This window comes from Stenella coeruleoalba (assembly GCF_951394435.1).
Source record: "Stenella coeruleoalba genome assembly, chromosome: 1".
NCBI classification, from domain to species: Eukaryota; Metazoa; Chordata; class Mammalia; order Artiodactyla; family Delphinidae; genus Stenella; species Stenella coeruleoalba.
The window spans coordinates 23556473-23575296 of NC_137169.1; positions in this window are offsets into that span (position 1 = coordinate 23556473).

Genomic DNA, 18824 nt, shown 5'->3' on the forward strand with positions numbered 1-18824 from the left:
ACTGAGCCTGCATGCCACAACTGCTGAAGTCCACATGCCTGTTGCCCATGCTCTGCAACGGGAGGGCCCACTGCAGTGAGAAGCTCATGCACCGCAACAAAGAGTGCCCCCGCTCACCACAACTAGAGGGAGCCGGCATGCAGCACGAAGACCCAACACAGCTAAAAATAAAATAAATTTTAAAATATAAAAACAATTAAAAATAAAATGAATGGCATGTGTCCTGAGGACAGTCCTCATACATGACAATGAGATCGTAGGCACAGCTTGCTGAATCAGAGGGCTCAAGGCCCCCATCATTCCCCTACTCTCTGGGTAGGGATGAAGACACTGCTCCAGGACCCCAGTCACAAGATCCATAGTTCTGTGCCTCAGGGTGATGGGGACACCGCATCAGACAGGAAGCTGATCAGGCAGCCTCAGCCCTGCTCTGGCTGAGCAGCCCATGGCAGGTACCAAGCACCTTGCTCAGCTCCTGCAGCCATGGCTCAGCCTCACGGCCTGTAACTGCCTCTTCCTGCTTATTGAAGATTGAGACCCCACAGGGAGTACCGGGGAAGGAGAATAGTGCATTATTTAGGCTGAAGGTAGCTGTTTTGCAGGCAGGCCTAGGATGACATGGGAACCAGAAGGCAGCAAAGGCTTAAAAGGCAGTCAAGGCTGCCTGGTAAGGCGAGATGAGATGAAGTGAATTGAGGTGAGGTTAGGATAAGTGATGTGAGTGTGGGAGGTGAGGTGAGGAGATGAGATGAGATGAGGTGAGGGAGGTGAGGTGAGGGAGCCAAGGAGGTGAGGTGAGGGAGGTGAGGAGAGGGAGGTGAGGGAGGGATCGAGGTGAGGTGAGGGACGTGAGGGAGGGAGGGAGGTGAGGTGAGGGAGGTGAGGGAAGGAGGGAGAGAGGTGAGGTAAGGGAGTGAGGTGACGTGAGAGAGGGAGGGAGGTGAGGTGAGGGAGGGAGGGGGTGAGGTGAGGGAGGTGAGGGGGGTGAGGTGAGGGAGGTGAGGGAGGTGAGGAGAGAGAGATGAGGGAGGTGAGGAGAGGGAGGTGAGGGAGGTGAAGTGAGGGAGGTGAGGGAAGTGAGGGAGGGAGGTTAGATGAGGGCGGTGAGGTGAGTGAGGTGAGGAAGGTGAGGTGAGGGAGATGATGGAGGTGAGTTGACGTAGGTGAGGTGAGTTGAGGTAGGTGAAGTGCTGTGTGGGAGGTGAGGGATGTGAGGTGGCGTGAAGTGGATCCTTCTGGGAGCCTCAATCCTTTGGTGATGGGTGCCATCTGGTTTGAGGTCACTCCTGCATGGTTCCCATCAGTTTGGTGATGTGGGCCCTCTGGTAGGTGGTGTATACTCCTGGGTGCCTCATCCTCTTGGTGATGTGGGCCCTCTGGTGTCATGTCAAAACTGCTGTGTTCCTCAATATTTTATGATGTGGGTCCTGTGGTGTGAGGTCACAACTGCTGGGTTCCACAAATTTTTTTGATGTGAGACCTCTAGTTTGAGGTGGATCCTGCTGGTTGCCTCATCCTCTTGGTTATGTCGGACCTCATTTTTGAGATCAAAATTATTGGGTTCCTGACCTTTTAATGATGTGGGCCCGCTGGTGTGAGGTCATTCCTGCCTGCTTCCCAACAACTTGGTGATTTGGGCCCACTGGTGTGCTGGGATCCTTCTTGGTGCCTCATCCACTTGGTGACGTGGGCCCTCTTGTGTAAGGTCCCAACTGCTGGTTTCCTCACATTTTTATGATGTGGGCCCTCCAGTGTGAGGTCACTCCTGCCTTGCTCCCATTCCCTTGGTGTTGTGTGCCCTCTGGTGAGAGACTGATCCTGCTGGGTTCTTCAACTTTTTGTGATGTGGGACCTCTGGTGTTAGATGAAACCTGCTGGGATCCTCATCCCCTTGGTGTTGAGGGACTTCTTTTGTAAAGTCACAACTGCTGGAATCCTCCCCTTTTATGATGTGGGCCGTCTGGTGTGAGGTGACTGCTGCCTGGATCCCATTCCCTTGGCGATGTGGGCCTTCCAGGGTGAGGTATTTCCTACTGCTTTCCTCAAATTTATGATGTCGGCCCTCTGGTGTGAGTTAACTGATGCATGGTTCCCATCCCTTTGGTGATGTGGACCCTCTGGTATTATGTGGATTCTGCTGGGTTCCTCACCTTTTTTTGATGTGGGCCCTCTGGTTTGAGGTCGATCCTGCTGGTAGCCTCATCCTCTTGGTGATGTGGGCCCTCATTTTTGAGGTCACAACTGCTGGCTTCCATACCTTTTAAAGATGTGGGCCGTTAGTGTGTGGTCATTCCTGCCTGGTTCCCATCCCCTTGGTGATGTGGGCCCTCTGGTGTGACGTGGATGCTGTTGGGAGCCTCATCGCCTTGTTGATGTGGGCCCTCTTGTGTAAGATCCCAACTGCTGGTTTCCTAACATTTTTATGATGTGGGGCCTCAGGTGTTGGGTCAGTCCTGCCTGGTTCCCATCCCCTTGGTGATGTGGACCCTCTGGTGAGAGTTTGATCCTACTGGGTTCCTCAACTTTTTGTGATGTGGGCCCTCTGTGTGAGGACCTCCCTTTCTGGTACCCTTCCCCTTGGTAATGTGGGCCGTCTGGTGTGAGGTGGATCCTGATGTGTGCCTCATCCCCTTGGTGATGGGGGTCCTCTGGTTTGAGATGACATGTGCTGGGTTCCTCATATTTTTATGATGTGGGCCCAGTGGTGTGAGGATATTTCTGCCAGGTTCCCATCCCCTTGGTGATGTGGGCCCTCTTGCGTGACGTGGATGCTGATGGGTGCCTCATTCCCTTGGTTATGTGGGCCCCCTTGTGGAAGTTTCCAACTGCTGGTTTCCTCACTTTTTTTTTTTTGTGGTACACAAGCATGTGAGATCTTCCCAGACCAGGGCACGAACCCATGTCCCCTGCATCGGCAGGCAGACTCTCAATCACTGTGCCACCAGGGAAGCCCTTCCTCACATTTTTATGATGTGGGCCCTCTGGTGTGAGGTCACTCATGCCTGGTTCCCATCCCCTTGGTAATGAGGGCTCTCTGGTGAGACTTTGATCCTGCTGGGTTCCTTACCTTTTTGTGATGTTGGCCTTCTAGTGTGAGGTCACTCTTTCCTGATACCCATCCCCTTGGTGATGTGGGCTCTCTGGTGTGAGGTGTATCCTGTTGGGTGCCTCATCCCCTTGGTGATGTCGTCCCTCTGGTGTGATGTCATAACTGCTGTGTTCCTCAATATTTTAGGATGTGGGACCTGTGGTGTGAGGTCACTCCTGCCTAGTTCCCATCCCCTTGGTGATGTGGGCCCTCTGGTCAGAGATTGATCCTGCTGGGTTCCTCAGCTTTTAGTGATGTGGGCCCTCTGGTGTTAGGTGGAAACTTCTCTGAGCCCCATCCCCTAGGTGATGAGGTGTAAGGTGTAAGGTCACTACTGCTGGGTTCCTCACTTTATATGATGTGGGTCCACTGTTGTGAGGACACTCCTGCCAGGTTCCCATCCCCTTGGTGGTGTGGGCCCTATGTTGGGCGGTGTATACTTCTTGGTACCTCATCCCTTTGGTGATGTGTGCTCTCTGGTGTTAGATGGATCCTGCTGGGTTCCTCACCTTTCTTTGAGGTGGACCCTCTGGTTTGAGGTGGATCCTGCTGGTTGCCTCATCCTCTTGGTGATGTTGGCCCTCATTTTTGAGGTCACAACCGCTGGGTTCCTTACATTTTTTTGATGTGCGCCCGCTGGTGTGAGGTCATTCCTGCCTGCTTCCCATCCCCTTCGTGATTTGGGACCGCTGGTGTGCATGGATCCTTCTGGGTGCCTCCTACCCTTGGTGATGTGGGTCCTCAGGTTTGAGGTCACCTCTGCTGGGTTCCTCACATTTTTATGAAGTTGGCCCTCTGGTGTGAGGTCACCCCTGCCTGGTACACATCCCCTTGGTCATGAGGGCCCTCTGGTGAGAGGTGGATCCTGATGGGTGCCGCATCCCCTTGGTGAAGTGGGCCCTCTGGTGTAAGGTCTCAACTGCTGGTTTCCTCACTTTTTATGATGTGGGCTCAACGGTGTGAGGACACTCCTGCCAGGTTCCCATCCACTTAGTGATGTGGGCCCTCTAGTAAGAGATTGATCCTGCTGGGTTCCTCAAATTTTTGTGATGTGGGCCCTCTGGTTTTAGGTGGACCCTGCTGGGAGCCTCATTCCCTTGGTGATGAGGGCCCTCTGGTGTAAGGTCACAACTGCTGGGATCCTCAACTTTTATGAGGTGGGCCGTCAGGTGTGTGATGACTGTTGCCTGGATCCACTTCCCTTGGTGATGTGGGCCTTCCAGTGTGTGAGGTGTTTCCTACTCCTTTCCTCAAATTTATGATGTGGCCCCTCTGGTGTGAGGTAACTGATACCTGGTTCCCATCACCTTGGTGATGTGAACCCTCTGCTGTTAGACAGATCCTCCTGGGTTCCTCACCTTTTATTGATGTGGGCCTTCTGGTGTGAAGTGGATTCTTCTGGGTGCCTCATCCCCTTCCTCATGGGGCGCTCTGATGTGTGGTCCCATCTGACTGGGTTCCTCACCATTTAATGATATGGGCCCTCTGGTGTGAGGTTACTCCTGCCAGGTTCCCATCCCCTTCGTGATGTGGAACCTCCGGTGTAAGGTTAGCACTGTTGGGTTGCTCACCTTATTATGATGTGAGCCATCGGGTGTTAGCTTGCTTCTGCCTGGTTCCCATCCCCTTGTTGATGTGGGCCCTCTGGTGTGAAGTGGATCCTGCTGGGAGCCTCATTCCTTTGGTGACGTGCGCCCTCTGGTAGGAGGTCACTCCTTCATGGTTCCCATCAGTTTGGTGATGTGAGTCCTCTGGTGGGAGGTGTATCCTGCTGGGTGCCTCATCCCCTTGGTGATGTGGGCCCTCTGGTGTGATGTCACAACTGCTGTGTTCCTCAATATTTTATGATGTGGGTGCTGTTGTGTGAGGTAACTGATGCCTAGTTCCCATCCCCTTGGTGATGAGGGACCTGTGGTGTAAGGGCACAACTACTGGGTTCCTCACCTTTTTTTGATGTGGGCCCTCTGATTTTAGGTGGAACCTGCTGGGAGCCTCATTCCTTTGGTGATGAGGGACCTCTGGTGTAAGGTCACAACTGCTGGGATCCTCAACTTTTATGATGTGGGCCGTCAGGTGTGTGGTGACTGCTGCCTGGATCCACTTCCCTTGGTGATGTGGGCCTTCCAGTGTGTGAGGTGTTTCCTACTGCTTTCTTCAAATTTATGATGTGGCCCCTCTGGTTTGAGGTAACTGATACCTGGTTCCCATCCCCTTGGTGATGTGGGCCCTTTGCTGTTAGACAGAACCTGCTCGGTTCCTCACCTTTTATTTTTATTATACCTCCCCTTCCTCATGGGGTGCTCTGATGTGTGGTCTCATCTGACTGGGTTCCTCACCATTTAATGATATGGGCCCTCTGGTGTGAGGTTACTCCTGCCAGGTTCCCATCCCCTTCATGATGTGGGACCCCTGGTGTAAGGTCAGCACTCCTGGGTTACTCACCTTATTATGATATGGGCCATCGGGTGTTAGCTCACTCCTGCCTGGTTCCCATCCCCTTGTTGATGTGGGCCCTCTGGTGTGAAGTGGATCCTCATTCTTGAGGTCACAATTGCTTCCCAACCTCTTGGTGATTTTGGCCCGCTGGTGTGCGTGGATCCTTCTGGGGGCCTCATTCCCTAGGTGATGTGGGCACTCTGGTTTGAGGTCACATCTGCTTGGTTCCTCACAGTTTTATGAAGTGGGCCCTCTGGTGTGAGGTCACTCCTGCCAGGTTCCCATCCCCTTGGTGATGTGGGACCTCTGGTGTGAGGTGGGACTGGCTGGGTGATACATCACCTTGGTGATGTGGGCCCTCTTGTGTGAGTTCACTCCTGCCTGGTTCCCATACCCTTGGTGATGTGGGCCCTCTGGTGTGACGTAGTTCCTGCTGGGTGCCTCAACCCCTTGATGATGGGGCTCTCTGTTGTGAGGTCCCAACTGCTGTATTCCTCTCTTTTTTATTATATGGGCCCTCTGTTGTGAGGTTACTCCTGCCTGGTTCCCATCCACTTGGTGATGTGGGACCTGTGTTGTGAGGTCCCAACTGCTGTGTTCCTCACCTTATTATGATGTGGGCCATCGGGTGTGAGGTCCCTCCTGCCTGGTTCCCATCCCCATGGTGATGTGTGCCCCCTGGTGAGAGTTTGATCCTACTGGGTTCCTCACATTTTTGTGATGTTGGCCCTCTGGTGTGAGGTCACTCCTGCCTGGTACTCATTCCCTTGGTGATGTAGGCGCTCTGCTGTGCGTGGATCCTTCTGGGTGCCTCATCCCCTTGTTGTTGTGGGCTCTCTAGTTTGAGGTCACATGTGCTGAGTTCCTCATCTTTTTATGATGTGGGCCCTCTGGTGTGACCTCACTCCTGCCTGGTACCCATCCCTATGGTGATGTGGGCCCTGTGGTGTGAGGTGGACCCTGATGGGTGCCTCACCCCCTTGGTGATGTGGGCCATCTTGTGTAAGGTCCCAACTGTTGGTTTCCTCACATTTTTATGATGTGGGCCCTCTGGCGTGAGGTCACTCCTGCCTGGTTCTCATACCCTTGGTGATGTGGGGCCTCAGGTGTGAGGTTGTTCCTGCTGTGTGCCCCAACCACTTGGTAATGGGGCTCTCTGGTGTGAGGTTCCAACTGCTGGATTCCTCACCATTTTATTATATGGGCCCTCTGTTGTGAGGTTACTCCTGCCTGGTTCCCATCCCCTTGGTGATGTGGGACCTGTGTTTTGAGGTCCCAACTGCTGGGTTCCTCACCTTATTATGATGTGGTCCTTTGTGTGTAAGGTCACTCCTGCCTGATTCCCATCCCCTTGTTGATGTGGAATCTCTGGTGTGAAATGAATCCTGCTGGGAGCCTCATTCCTTTGGTGATGTATGGCATCTGGTGGGAGGTCACTCCTGCATGGTTCTCATCAGTTTGGTGATGTGGGCCCTCTGGTGGGTGGTGTATACTGCTGGTTGCCTCATCCCCTTGGTGCTGTGGGCCCTCTTGTGTGATGTCAACACTGCTGTGTTCCTCAATATTTTATGATGTGGATCCTGTGGTGTGAGGTCACTCCTGCCTAGTTCCCATCCCCTTGGGGATGTGGAACCTGTGGTGTAAGGTCACAACTGCTGGGTTCCTCAACTTTTTTTGATGTGGGCCCTCTGGTTTCAGGTGGATCCTGCTGGATGCCTCATCCACTTGGTGATGTGGGCCCTCACTTTTGAGATCACAACTGCTGGGTTCCTTACCTTTTTATGATGTGGGCCCATGGTGTGAGGTCATTCCTGCCTACTTCCCAACACCGTGGTGATTTGGGCCCGCTGGTGGGCGTGGATACTTCTGGGTGCCTCATCCCCTTGTTGTTGTGGGCTCTCTAGTTTGAGGTCACATGTGCTGGGTTCTTCAACTTTTTATGATGTGGGCCCTCTGGTGTGAAGTCACCCCTGCCTGGTACCCATCCCCGTGGTGATGTGGGCCCTCTGGTGTGAGGTAGATCCTGATGGGTGCCTCATTCCCTTGGTGATGTGGGCCCTCTTGTGTAAGGTCCCAAATGCTGGTTTCCTCACATTTTTATGATGTTGACCCTCTGGTGTGAGGTCACTACTGCCTTGTTCCCATCCCCTTGGTGATGTGGGACCTCTGGTGAGAGATTGATCCTGCTGGGTTCCTCAACTTTTTGTGATGTGGGCCCTCTGGTGTTAGGTGGAACCTGCTGGGAGCCTCATTCCCTTGGTGATGAGGGCCCTCTGGTGTAAGGTCACTACTGCTGGGATCGTCACATTTTATGATGTGGGCCTTCTGGTGTAAGGTGACTGCTGCCTGGATCCCATTCCCTTGGTGATGTGGGCCTTCCAGAGTGAGGTATTTCCTACTGCTCTCCTCAAATTTATGATGTGGGCCCTCTGTTGTGAGTTAACTGATGCTTGGTTCCCTCCCTTTGGTGATGTGGGCCCTCTGGTGTTAGATGGATCCTGCTGGCTTCCTCACCTTTTTTTGATGTGAGCCCTCTGGTTTGAGGTCGATCCTGCCGGTTGCTGCATCCTCTTGGTGAGGTGGGTCCTCATTTTTGAGGTCACAACTGCTGACTTCCTTACCTTTAAAGATGTGGGCAGCTGGTGTGTGGTCATTCCTGCCTGCTTCCGAACCCCTTGGCGATTCGGGCCTGCTGGTGTGTGTGGATGCTTCTGAGTGCCTCATCCCCTTGGTGATGTGGGCCCTCTGGTATGAGGTCACATGTGTGGGGTTCCACACCTTTTTATGATGTGGGCCCTCTGGTGTGTGGTCACTCCTGCCTGGTACCCATCCTCATGGTGTAGTGGACCCTCTGTTGTGAGGTTGATCCTGCCTGGTTCCCATCCCCTTGGTGATGTGGGCCCTCTGGTGAGAGATTGATCCTGCTGGGTTCCTCAACTTTTTGTGATGTGGGCCCTCTGGTGTTAGGTGGAACCTACTGGCAGCCTCATCCCCTTGGTGTTAAGGGCCCTCTGGTGTAAGATCACAACTGCTGGGTTCCTCAATTTTATGACATGGGCCCACTGGTGTGAGGACACTCCTGCCAGGTTCCCATCCCCTTGGTGATGTTGGCCCTCTGGTGCGACGTGGATCCTGTTGGGTGCCTCATCACCTTGTTTATGTGGGCCCTCTTTTGTAAGATCCCAACTTCTGGTTTCCTAACATTTTTATGATGTGGGCCCTCTGGTGTGGGGTCACTTCTGCCTGGTTCCCATCCCCTTGGTGATGTGGGCCCTCTGGTGTGAGTTTGATCCTGCTGGGTTCCTCACCTTTTTGTGATGTGGGCCCTCTGTTGTGAAGATGTTCCTTCCTGGTTCCCATCTCCTTGCTGATGTGGGCCCTCTGGTGTGAGGTGGATCCTGATGTGTGCCTCATCCCCTTGGTGATGTGGGTCCTCTGGTTTGAGGTCACATATGCTGGGTTCCTCATATTTTTATGATGTGGGCCCTCTGGTGTGAGGATATTTCTGCCAGGTTCCCATCCCCCTAGTGATGTAGTCCCTCTTGTGTGATGTGGATGCTGATGGGTGCCTCATCCTCTTGGTTATGTGGGCCCTCTTTTGTAAGGTACCAATTGCTGTTTTCCTCATATTTTTATGATGTGGACCCTCTGGTGTGATGTGGATCCTCATGGGTGCCGCATCCCCTTGGTGATGTTGGCCCTCTGGTGTGAGGTCACTCCTGCCTGGTTCCCATCCCCTTGGTGATGTGGGCCCTCTTGCGTGACGTGGATGCTGATGGGTTCCTCACCTTTTTGTGATGTTGGCCTTCTAGTGTGAGGTCACTCCTTCCTGATACCCATCCCCTTGGTGATGTGGGCCCTGTGGTGTGAGGTGTATCTTGTTGGGTGCCTCATTCCCTTGATGATGTTGGCTCTCTGGTGTGATGTCACAACTGCTCTGTTCCTCAATATTTTAAGGTATGGGACCTGTGGTGTGAGGTCACTCCTGCCTAGTACCCATCCCCTTGGTGATGTGGGCCCTCTGGTCAGAGATTGATCCTGCTGGGTTCCTCGGCTTTTAGTGATGTGGGCCCTCTGGTGTTAGGTGGAACCTTCTCTGAGCCTCATCTCCTTGGTGATGGGTGCCCTCTGGTGTAAGGTCACTACTGCTGGGTTCCTCACTTTATATGATGTGGGCCCACTGTTGTGAGGACACTCCTCCTAGGGACCCATTCCCTTGGTGGTGTGGGCCATCTGTTGGGTGGTGTATATTGCTTGCTGCCTCATCCCTTTGGTGATGTGGGCTGTCTGGTGTCAGAAGGATCCTGCTGGGTTCCTCACCTTTTTTTGAGGTGGACCCTCTGGTTTGAGGTGGATCCTGCTGGTTGCCTCATTCTCTTGGTGATGTTGGCCCTCATTTTGGAGGTCACAACTGCTGGGTGCCTTAATTTTTCATGATGTGGGCCTGCTGGTGTGAGGTAATTCCTGCCTGCTTCCCATCTCCTTGGTGATTTGGGACCACTGATGTGCATGGATCCTTCTGGGTGACTCCTACCCTTGGTGATGTGGGTCCTCAGGTTTGAGGTCACCTCGGCTGGGTTCCTCACAGTTTTACGAAGTGGGCCCTCTGCTGTGTGGTCACCCCTGCCTGGTACCCATCCCCTTGGTGTGGGCCCTCTGGTGTGAGGTGGATCCTGATGGGTTCCGCATCCCCTTGGTGATGTGGGCCATCTTGTGTAAGGTCTCAACAGCTGGTTTCCTCACTTTTTATGATGTTGGCCCAACGGTTTGAGGACACTCTTTCCACATTCCCATCCCCTTGGTGATGTAGGCCATCTGGTGTGAGGTGGTTTCTGCTGGGTGACTCATCCCCTTGGTGATGTGGGCCCTCTGATGTGAGGTCACAACTGCTAGGTTCCTCACCTTTACATGATGTGGGCCCTCTGGTGTGAGTTCACTCCTGCCTGGTTCCCATACCCTTGGCGATGTGGGGCCTCTGGTGTGAGGTGGTTCCTGCTGGGTGCCTCAACCCCTTTGTGATGGGGTTCTCTGTTTTAAGGTTCCAACTGCAGGATTCCTCACCATTTTATTATATAGGCCCTCTTGTGTGAGGTCATTCCTGCCTGGTACCCAACCCCTTGGTGATGTAGGCCCTCTGCTGTGCGTGGATCCTTCTGGGTGCCTCATCCCCTTGGTGATGTGGGCCCTCTGGTTTGACGTCACATGTGCTGGGTTCCTCATCTTTTTATGATGCGGGCCCTCTGGTGTTAGGTCACTCCTGCCTGGTACCTATCCCAATGGGGATGTGGGTCCTCTGGTGTGAGGTGGATCCAGATGGTTGCCACATCCCCTTGGTGATGTGGGCCCTCTTGTGTTAGGTCCCAACTTCTGGTTTCCTCACATTTTTATGATGTGAGCCCCCTAGTGTGAGGTCATTCCTTCCTCGTTCCCATCCCCTTGGTGATGTGGCCCCTCTGGTGAGAGATTGATCCTGCTGGGTTACTCAACTTTTTGTGACGTGGGCCCTCTGGTGTTAGATTCAACCTGCTGGGAGCCTCATCCCATTGATGATGAAGACCCAAGGATGTAAGGTCACAACTGCTGGGATCCTCACATTTTATTATGTGGGCCATCTGGTGTGAGGTAACTGATGCCTGAGGTGAGGGACATGAGGTGAGGGAGGTGAGGGACATGAGGTGAGGGATGTGAGGTGAGGGAGGCAATGTGAAGGAGGTGAGGGAGATGAGGTAGGGACGTGCAGTGAAGTAGGTGAGGTGAGGTGAGGGATGTGAGGTGAGGTGAGGGAAGACAGGTGAGGTTGATGAGTGAGGTAAGGTGAGGGAGGTGAGGTGAGGTAAGGGAAGTGAGGAGAGGTGTGGGAGGTGAGGGAGGTGAGGTGAGGGAGGTGAGGTGAGGTGAGAGAGGTGAGGTGAGGGAGATGAGGGCCATGAGGTGAGGGACATGACTTGAGAGAGGTGATAGAGGTGAGGGTCGTGAGGTGAGGGTGTTGAGGTGAGGGAGGTGAGGTGATGGAGGTGAGGGTCGTGAGGGTCATGAGGTGAGGTGAGGGAGGTTTGGGAGGTGAGGTGAGGGATGTGAGGTGAGGTGAGGGAGGTGAGGTGAGGTGTGGGAGGTGATATGAGGGATGTGAGCGAGGTGAGGTGAGGGAGGTTAGTGACATGAGGTGAGGGAGATGAGGTGAGGGAGGTGAGGTGAGGGAGGTGAGGTGAAGGAAGTGAGGTGAGGGAGGTGAGAGAGGTGAGTGAAGGGAGGTGAGGGAGGTGAGGTGAGGGAGGTGAGGTGAGGTGAGGGAGGAGAAGTGACGTGAGGGAGGTGAGGTGAGAGAGGTGAAGGAGGTGAGGTGATGTGAGGTAGGTGAGGGAGGTAAGGTGAGGGAGGTGAGTTGAGGTAAGGGAGGTGAGGAGAGGTTTGGAAGGTGAAGTGAGGGAGGTGAGGAAAGGTGAGGGAGGTGAGGTGATGTGAGGGAGTTGAGGTCAGGTGAGGGAGGTGAGGGAGGTGAGGTGACGGTTGTGAGGGAGGTGAGGTGAGAGATGTGAGGGTGGTGAGTTGAGGCAGGTGAGGGAGGTGATGTGAGGTAGGTGAGGTGAGGTGAAGGAGGTGAGGTTAGGTATGGGAGGTGATGTGAGGGATGTCAGAAGAGGGTGGTGAAGGAGGTGAGGTGAGGGATGTGAGGGAGGGAGAGAGGTGAGGTGAGGGAGGGAGATGAGGTGAGGTGAGGAATGTGATGTGAGGGCAGTGAGGGAGGTGAGGTGAGGTGAGGGACATGAGGGATATGAGGAGAGGGAGGTGATGGAGGTGAGGTGAGGGAGGTGATAGAGGTGAGGTGAGGGAGGGTGGGAAGTGAGGTGAGGGAGGTGATGTTAGGGAGTTGAGGTGAGAGAGTTTAGGTGAGGTGAGGTGAGGGAGGTGAGGGTGGTGAGGTGAGGGAGGTGAGGGGAGGAGGATAGGTTATGGGGTTGAGGTTAAGTGAGTGAGATGAGAGAGGTTAGGGTGGGAGCTGAGGGTGGTGAGGTGAGTGAGGTGAGGTGAGGGAGGTGGGCGAGGGAGGGAGGTGAGTTGAGGGATGTGAGGGAGGTGAGGTGAGGTGAGGGAGGTGAGTTGAGGGAGGTGAGGTGAAGTGAGGGAGGTTTGGGAGGTGAGGTGAGGGAGTTGAGGTGAGGGAGGTGGGCGAGGGTGGGAGGTGAGGTGAGGGAGTTTAGGGTGGTGAGGGAGGGAGGTGAGGTGAGGGAAGTGAGGTGAGGTGACCAATGTGAGGGAGGTGAGGGAGGAAGGTGAGGTGAGGGAGGTGTGGTGATGTGAGGGAGGTGAGGTGAGGTGAGGGAGGTGAGGGTGGTGAGGTGAGAGAGGTGAGGGAGGTGAGGTGAGGGTAGTGAGGGAGGTGAGTGGAGGGAAGTGAGGGAGGTGAGGTGAGGTGAGGGAGGTGAGGTGAGGGAGGTGAGGTGAGAGAGATGAGGTGAGTTGAGAGAGGAGAGGTGAGGGGGGTGAGGGAGGGAGGTGAGGTGATGGGGTTGAGGTTAGTTGAGTGAGGTGAGGGAGGTTAGGGTGGGAGCTGAGGGTGGTGAGGTGAGAGGTGAGGTGAGGGAGTTGAGGTGTGGGAGGTGAGGGAGGTGAGGTGAGGGAGGGGAGATGAGGTGAGTGAGGTGAGGTGAGGGAGTTGATGTGAGGGAGGTGGGTGAGGGAGGGAGGTGAGGTTAGGGGTGTGAGGGAGGTGAGGTGAGGGAAGTGAGGTGAGGTGAGGTATGGGAGGTGAGAGATGTGAGGTGAGAGAGGTGAGGTGAGGTAGTTGAGAGAGGCGAGGAGGTGGGTGAGGGAGTTGAGGGTGATGAGGTGAGGGAGGTGAGGTGAGCGAGGTGAGGGAGGTGTGGTGAGGGATGTGAGGGAGGTGAGGTGATGGAGATTAGTTGAGGTGAGGGAGGTGAGGTGAGGTGAGGGATGTGATGTGAGGGAGGTGAAGGAGGTGTAGTGAGGGAGGTGAAGTGAAATGAGGGAGGTTTGGGAGAGGAGGGGAGGGAGGTGAGGTGAGTGAGGGGAGGAAGGTGAGGGAGGTGAGGGAAGTGAGGTGAGTTAGGTGACTTGAGGGAGGTGAGGGAGGTGAAGGAGGTGAGGGAGGGAGGAGTTGAGGTGAGGGAGTTGAGGTGAGGGAGGGGGAGGTTATTTGAGGGAGGTGAGGCAGATGAGGTGATGGAGGGAGGGAGGGAGGTGAAGTGAGGAGGTGAGTTGAGGGAGGTGAGGGAGGTGAAGGAGGTGAGGGAGGGAGGGAGTTGAGGTGAGAGAGATGAGGTGATAGAGGGGGGAGGTTAGCTGAGGGAGATGAGGGAGGTGAGGTGATGGAGGTGAAGTGAGGGAGGTCAGGTGAGGAAGGAAGGGAGATGAGTTGAGGCAGATGAGGTGAGGGAGTTGAGGTGAGGTGAGGGAGGTGATTGAGGTGAGGGAGGTGATGTGAGGTTGGTGTTTTGAGCGAGTTGAGGGTGGTGAGGTGACGGAGGTGAGGGAGGTGAGGTGAGGTGTGGGAGGTGATGTGAGGGCTGTGAGGAGAGGGAGGTGAAGGAGGTGAGATGAGGGATGTGAGGGAGGGAGAGAGGTGAGGTGAGGAAGGGAGGTGAGGTGAGGTGAGGGATGTGAGGTGAGGGTGGTGATGGAGGTGAGGTGGGGGAGGTGAGGTGACGTGAGGGAGTTGAGGTGAGGTGAGGGACCTGAGGTGAGGGAGATGAGGGAGGTGAGGTGAGGGCAGTGAGGTGAGGTGAGGGAGGTGAGGTGATGTGAGGGAGGTGCCGGAGGTGAGGTGAGGGAGATGAGGGAGGTGAGGTGAGGTGTGGGACGTGAGGGAGGAGAGGTGAGGAAGGTGATGGAGGTGAGGTGAGGGAGGGTGGGAGGTGAGGTGAGGGAGGTGTGGTTAGGGAGGTGAGGTGAGGGAGGTGAGGTGAGGTGAGGTGAGGGAGGTGAGGGAGGTGATGTGAGGGAGGGAGGGAGGTGAGGTGTGGGAGGTGAGGTGAGTGAGGAGAGGTGAGGTGAGGGAGGTTCATGTCTCTGCCTATCTGGGGAGACATGTGTGAGGAGGACACAAGGGCCAAGCCCCCCATACCCACCCCGAGAATAGGGACATGTGAGTGTATCCTGAGATACTTCCCACACAATCAAGGCATCTGCTCTCCCTTCACCTCACGTGGTTTCATTTTCAAGACATGAAGGAGGCACATAATGTACATGCTCTCAGATATCTCCATCCTTCAGTTTCCACCGAGTATCATGTGCCTTTCATTCCTACATATTTACACTCACCTAAAGTGTCAAGTAGCTCTTTTCTAGAAGTGCTGAACAAAGATAAAGGGGATTAGAGGATGATTTGATCCCATTTAAAAGTAACCTGCAGCAAATGGGAGTAAACAGACTGCTTGGCATCCACACCTCATCTGCCTTCTCCCTTCAGGCTCCTGCCCTCCTGCCCCCATCCCCACCTCCTCAAAGGTGCCCTGGGAGCTCTGGATATGAGGAAGGTTTACACATCCACTGGGGACATTGCCAAGACCTGCCTTCCAGAAATCCAGTTCCCACATTCATCTGGTATCAGGCAGATTGTCAGGTAAAAGGTTTTGATTGTCTGGAAAAATAAAGAAAATGAGAGCCCTGAAGCCTTGATCTGCAATGCTAGCTGCAGCTGCCTTGTGGCAACATCTGAGAAATCCTCTGTGCTTCCCAGGTCGCAGGCTCTTTGGTGCCACCTGAGAGGACGCCAGGCTATGAACAGGCCAGCAGGGCACAGTTAAAGCAGGGACAGCAGACATGATATCTTCTGATGCAAAAGAGCCACAACCCTTACACATTCAAATTTGGACCTCATCCCTGAAGGGAGCAGTCAGGGCTGGGGCGGGACAGGGCCTCCTGGGATTTTTGTCACCTGGGCTTAGGCTTCTGTAGCATTTATAGGTCAAAAGTAGTCAAATATCAATAATTTCATATTGTAGGACCTAATGCATATTTGTTTCAACTCCACAAGAACACTGTGAGGTAGACATTTTGATCCCTATTTTATGGAAAACAGAGACCCGAGGAAGCTAAGTCATTTATCCAGAGTCACACAGAAAATAGTAGTCAGAATTTGAATGCAGATATTAATCAAGGCCCTTTCTCCTGTGCCTATCATATCTCCTCCCATCTTAAATCTTCTCTGTTCTTTTCCCTGTTCCCCAATTGAGCCATGCTTATTCTTGCCTGCTTCCTCTGCTCAGATGATTCCTCCCTCCTGAACTCCTGTGTCTCTTCCCTCATTTATTCTACAGATATTTATTGACAAACTACTGTGTGTCAGGTTTGTGTGAAAGCTGCGAATAGTTTTATAGTTTAAAAATTGAATAAGATGATGAAGAGCTTAGCAATCAGTGTAGACAAAGGACACTTCTGTGACTTCAGCTATACGTGTTCAATAAGATTTTTAAAAAGGAAAAAATGACTTAAAGAATGAAGGCAGTTTTGCCCAGCACTCTGCATCTCAATGGTATGTGCTAACTTCACCGCCTGGTCCCATGTGAGATGTAATGCTGTCTACTGGCCAGATGGGAAGGCTGAGGGTGTCGCCAGGGTGTGTGGAGGCAGTCTAGAATAGAAGGAACAGCATAAGCAAAGGCACAAAGGTGCATAAGGGGATGGTAAAAAGCTCCATGGAGCTGTAGTATCAAGTAGGGAGCAACCTCATAGGGGTGAGCAGAGTAAAGCGGAGGGCCAGGAGATGAGGTGAGGGGGTCACAGCAGACATGCAGCAAAGGCTCTTGAATACCAGGCTAAAGGGAATAAAGTTTACCTCGTAAGCCAAATGTGTTCACTGGCATGCTTCCCTTGAGATACCTTGGGGGGTCAGGGTAGGGGTGAAGGGAGAGCAGATGTAGGCAGCCTCAGACCCCCTTTTCACTCACTCTGAGAAGCTCTATGGACATCAGTTGTAGATTTGGGGGTTCTATGCCGGATTCAATTTTGAAAAAAATTGACTCAATGATAATGACATAAAAATATACATAAAAACCACAGGGAAATTATGTGAGATTTTTGCTTCTGGCCATGATTAACTAACGGGAATGGAACTTACCCTCCCACATTAAGCAACTAAGAAGTGAACAAAACATGTCAAACAATAGACATTAGATAACTGGTTGCACAGGAGTGTGATCACAGGGAGAAGGGAAACAAGTTAATTGAGCCTTATGACTGTCCTGGCTTACTTCCTGGAGGTGGCTTCCAGACTGCAAAGAATGAAATGAGAATTCCAACAGAGCCCGGCAGTTTTGATGATTTGAGGAGAAAGATACCAGAGTTTTGAGAAGGTCAGTGTGGCCAAAACTGGGAAAACAGACCACTGGAGAAGAGGGAGCTGCACAGAGAGGGACCTCCAAAGACATACAGAAGGATCCCCTCAAGAATTTGTGTGAGTAATGATCTGTGCATGCGTGACAGGAAAGTGCCCAGAGCCAGGGAAAGAACCAGCAGCATAGGGAATACAGAGAAATTCTTGAAGATTCCACAGGCTGGGGAGCACTTTTGTTCTTGTCTGCTAGAGTGGAAAGACCTCAGTACAAATAAAACATGATGTAGAATCCTCAGAAGGCTATTGGATTAGAAGTGGTGTTAATTAGCCCTAAAATAAACTCTGTTCTCTATCTGCTGTAACAAACTTAAAAGCAAGTCTCAAATGTATCCAACTGATTTAAAATAATTTAACTGTTTCCCTGAAGAAAATTCAGTACTATTGATAGAAATATGAAAAATTCTAGTAGCCAAAAACATATAATCACAATGTCCAGCATCTAACAAAAAGTTACAAGACATTCAAAGAATCAGGGAAATATGACTTATAACCACCAAAAACAGACAAACAAACAAGCAAACAAAAGTAGAAAGGAATCCTAAAATGACAGATATATTGGAAATAGTAAATAAGGATGTTAAAACAGCTACTGTAAATATACTCTCTATGTTTAAGAAAGCAAAAGATAATAAAATCAGGCTGTTTAAAAAACCCAAATAAAACATCTATAACTGAAAACCAATAATTTCTGAAATGAAAAAAAAATGTTTTTACAAGTGATGGGATAAACAGCATATTAGATCCTGAAACAGAAAAGATCAGCAAAACTGAAGACATAACAAAGGAAATTATCCAAAATGAGTCAGAGAGAAAAAAAACCTGAAGAATGAATAAAATATCAGTAACCTATGGAACACATCAAATGGCCCAACATACCTATAACTGAAGTTCCAGAAGAAGAGGATATGGGGGAAGGATGGGGACAGGAAAAAATATTTTGAGAAACAATAATCAATGAATCACAGGAAGATGGCAGAGAAAGAAGCACCAGGAATCTGTCTCCCCACCTAGACAGCAAATGCACTGGCAGAATCTCTCTGGTAGCTGTTTTAGAATTCTGGGGTCTGTTTAAGGTTTTCAATTTCCAGGGGAAGTCTTGGATAGTAAATTTTGGTTGAATTAAGCTCTTAGCACAGTGGCAGCACCCATCCCCCATTCCCAACCAGGTGGGAGGAAGTTATGCACATGTTCTTCAAACAATTTGAACACAACTTGCAGGAGTCAAGGTAGGCAAAAAGGACCCTGTGCTCTAAATGTCAGGGATCAGTGCTCTGATCACTGATTGATGCTTCTGATCACAGAGGTGCAAAGAGGTGGGCCGCCATTCTTGTGGAACCTCCACTGATTGTTGCAGGCCCCTCCTCCTCCAGCTGAAGTGATTGCCAGGGGACCTAAAGGGCTGGCACTTTTTCCTCCCATTTTCATTATTCTCATTTTCCCCTTTTGGGAGCCAGATATTAAAGACTAGAACATTCAAAAACAATTACATATATGGGGAAAATTAGAAAGTGACCATGCATGCCCAGGGAGAGATCCAAAAAAGACCCAAGAAGACCTTAAGTTTATACCTCAGGCTGATCCTTAGCACAGAGACAGCTTACAGCAATTAATCACTAAAACAATAAACAGCCAAACAAAACAAAACTAACAAAAACATAATCCCTGGGGGTGTGGGAGAATCTAATTTTCAGAGTTATCACATCATTAGATTTAAATGTCCAGTTTTCAACAAAAATTATGAGGCATAAAAAGAAACAGGAAAGTATACTCTATTCAAAGGAAAAAAATAAACAGAAACCGTCCATGCAAAAAAAAAAAAAAAAAAAAAACCCAAGAAACAAAAAACAGTTAATAATGTTGTAATGATGGTTTGCAACTCCACCTTTTGTTTTCCACATGATTTAAGGAAATAACACATTTTAAAAATTATTAAGCTAAAAGTTTGTA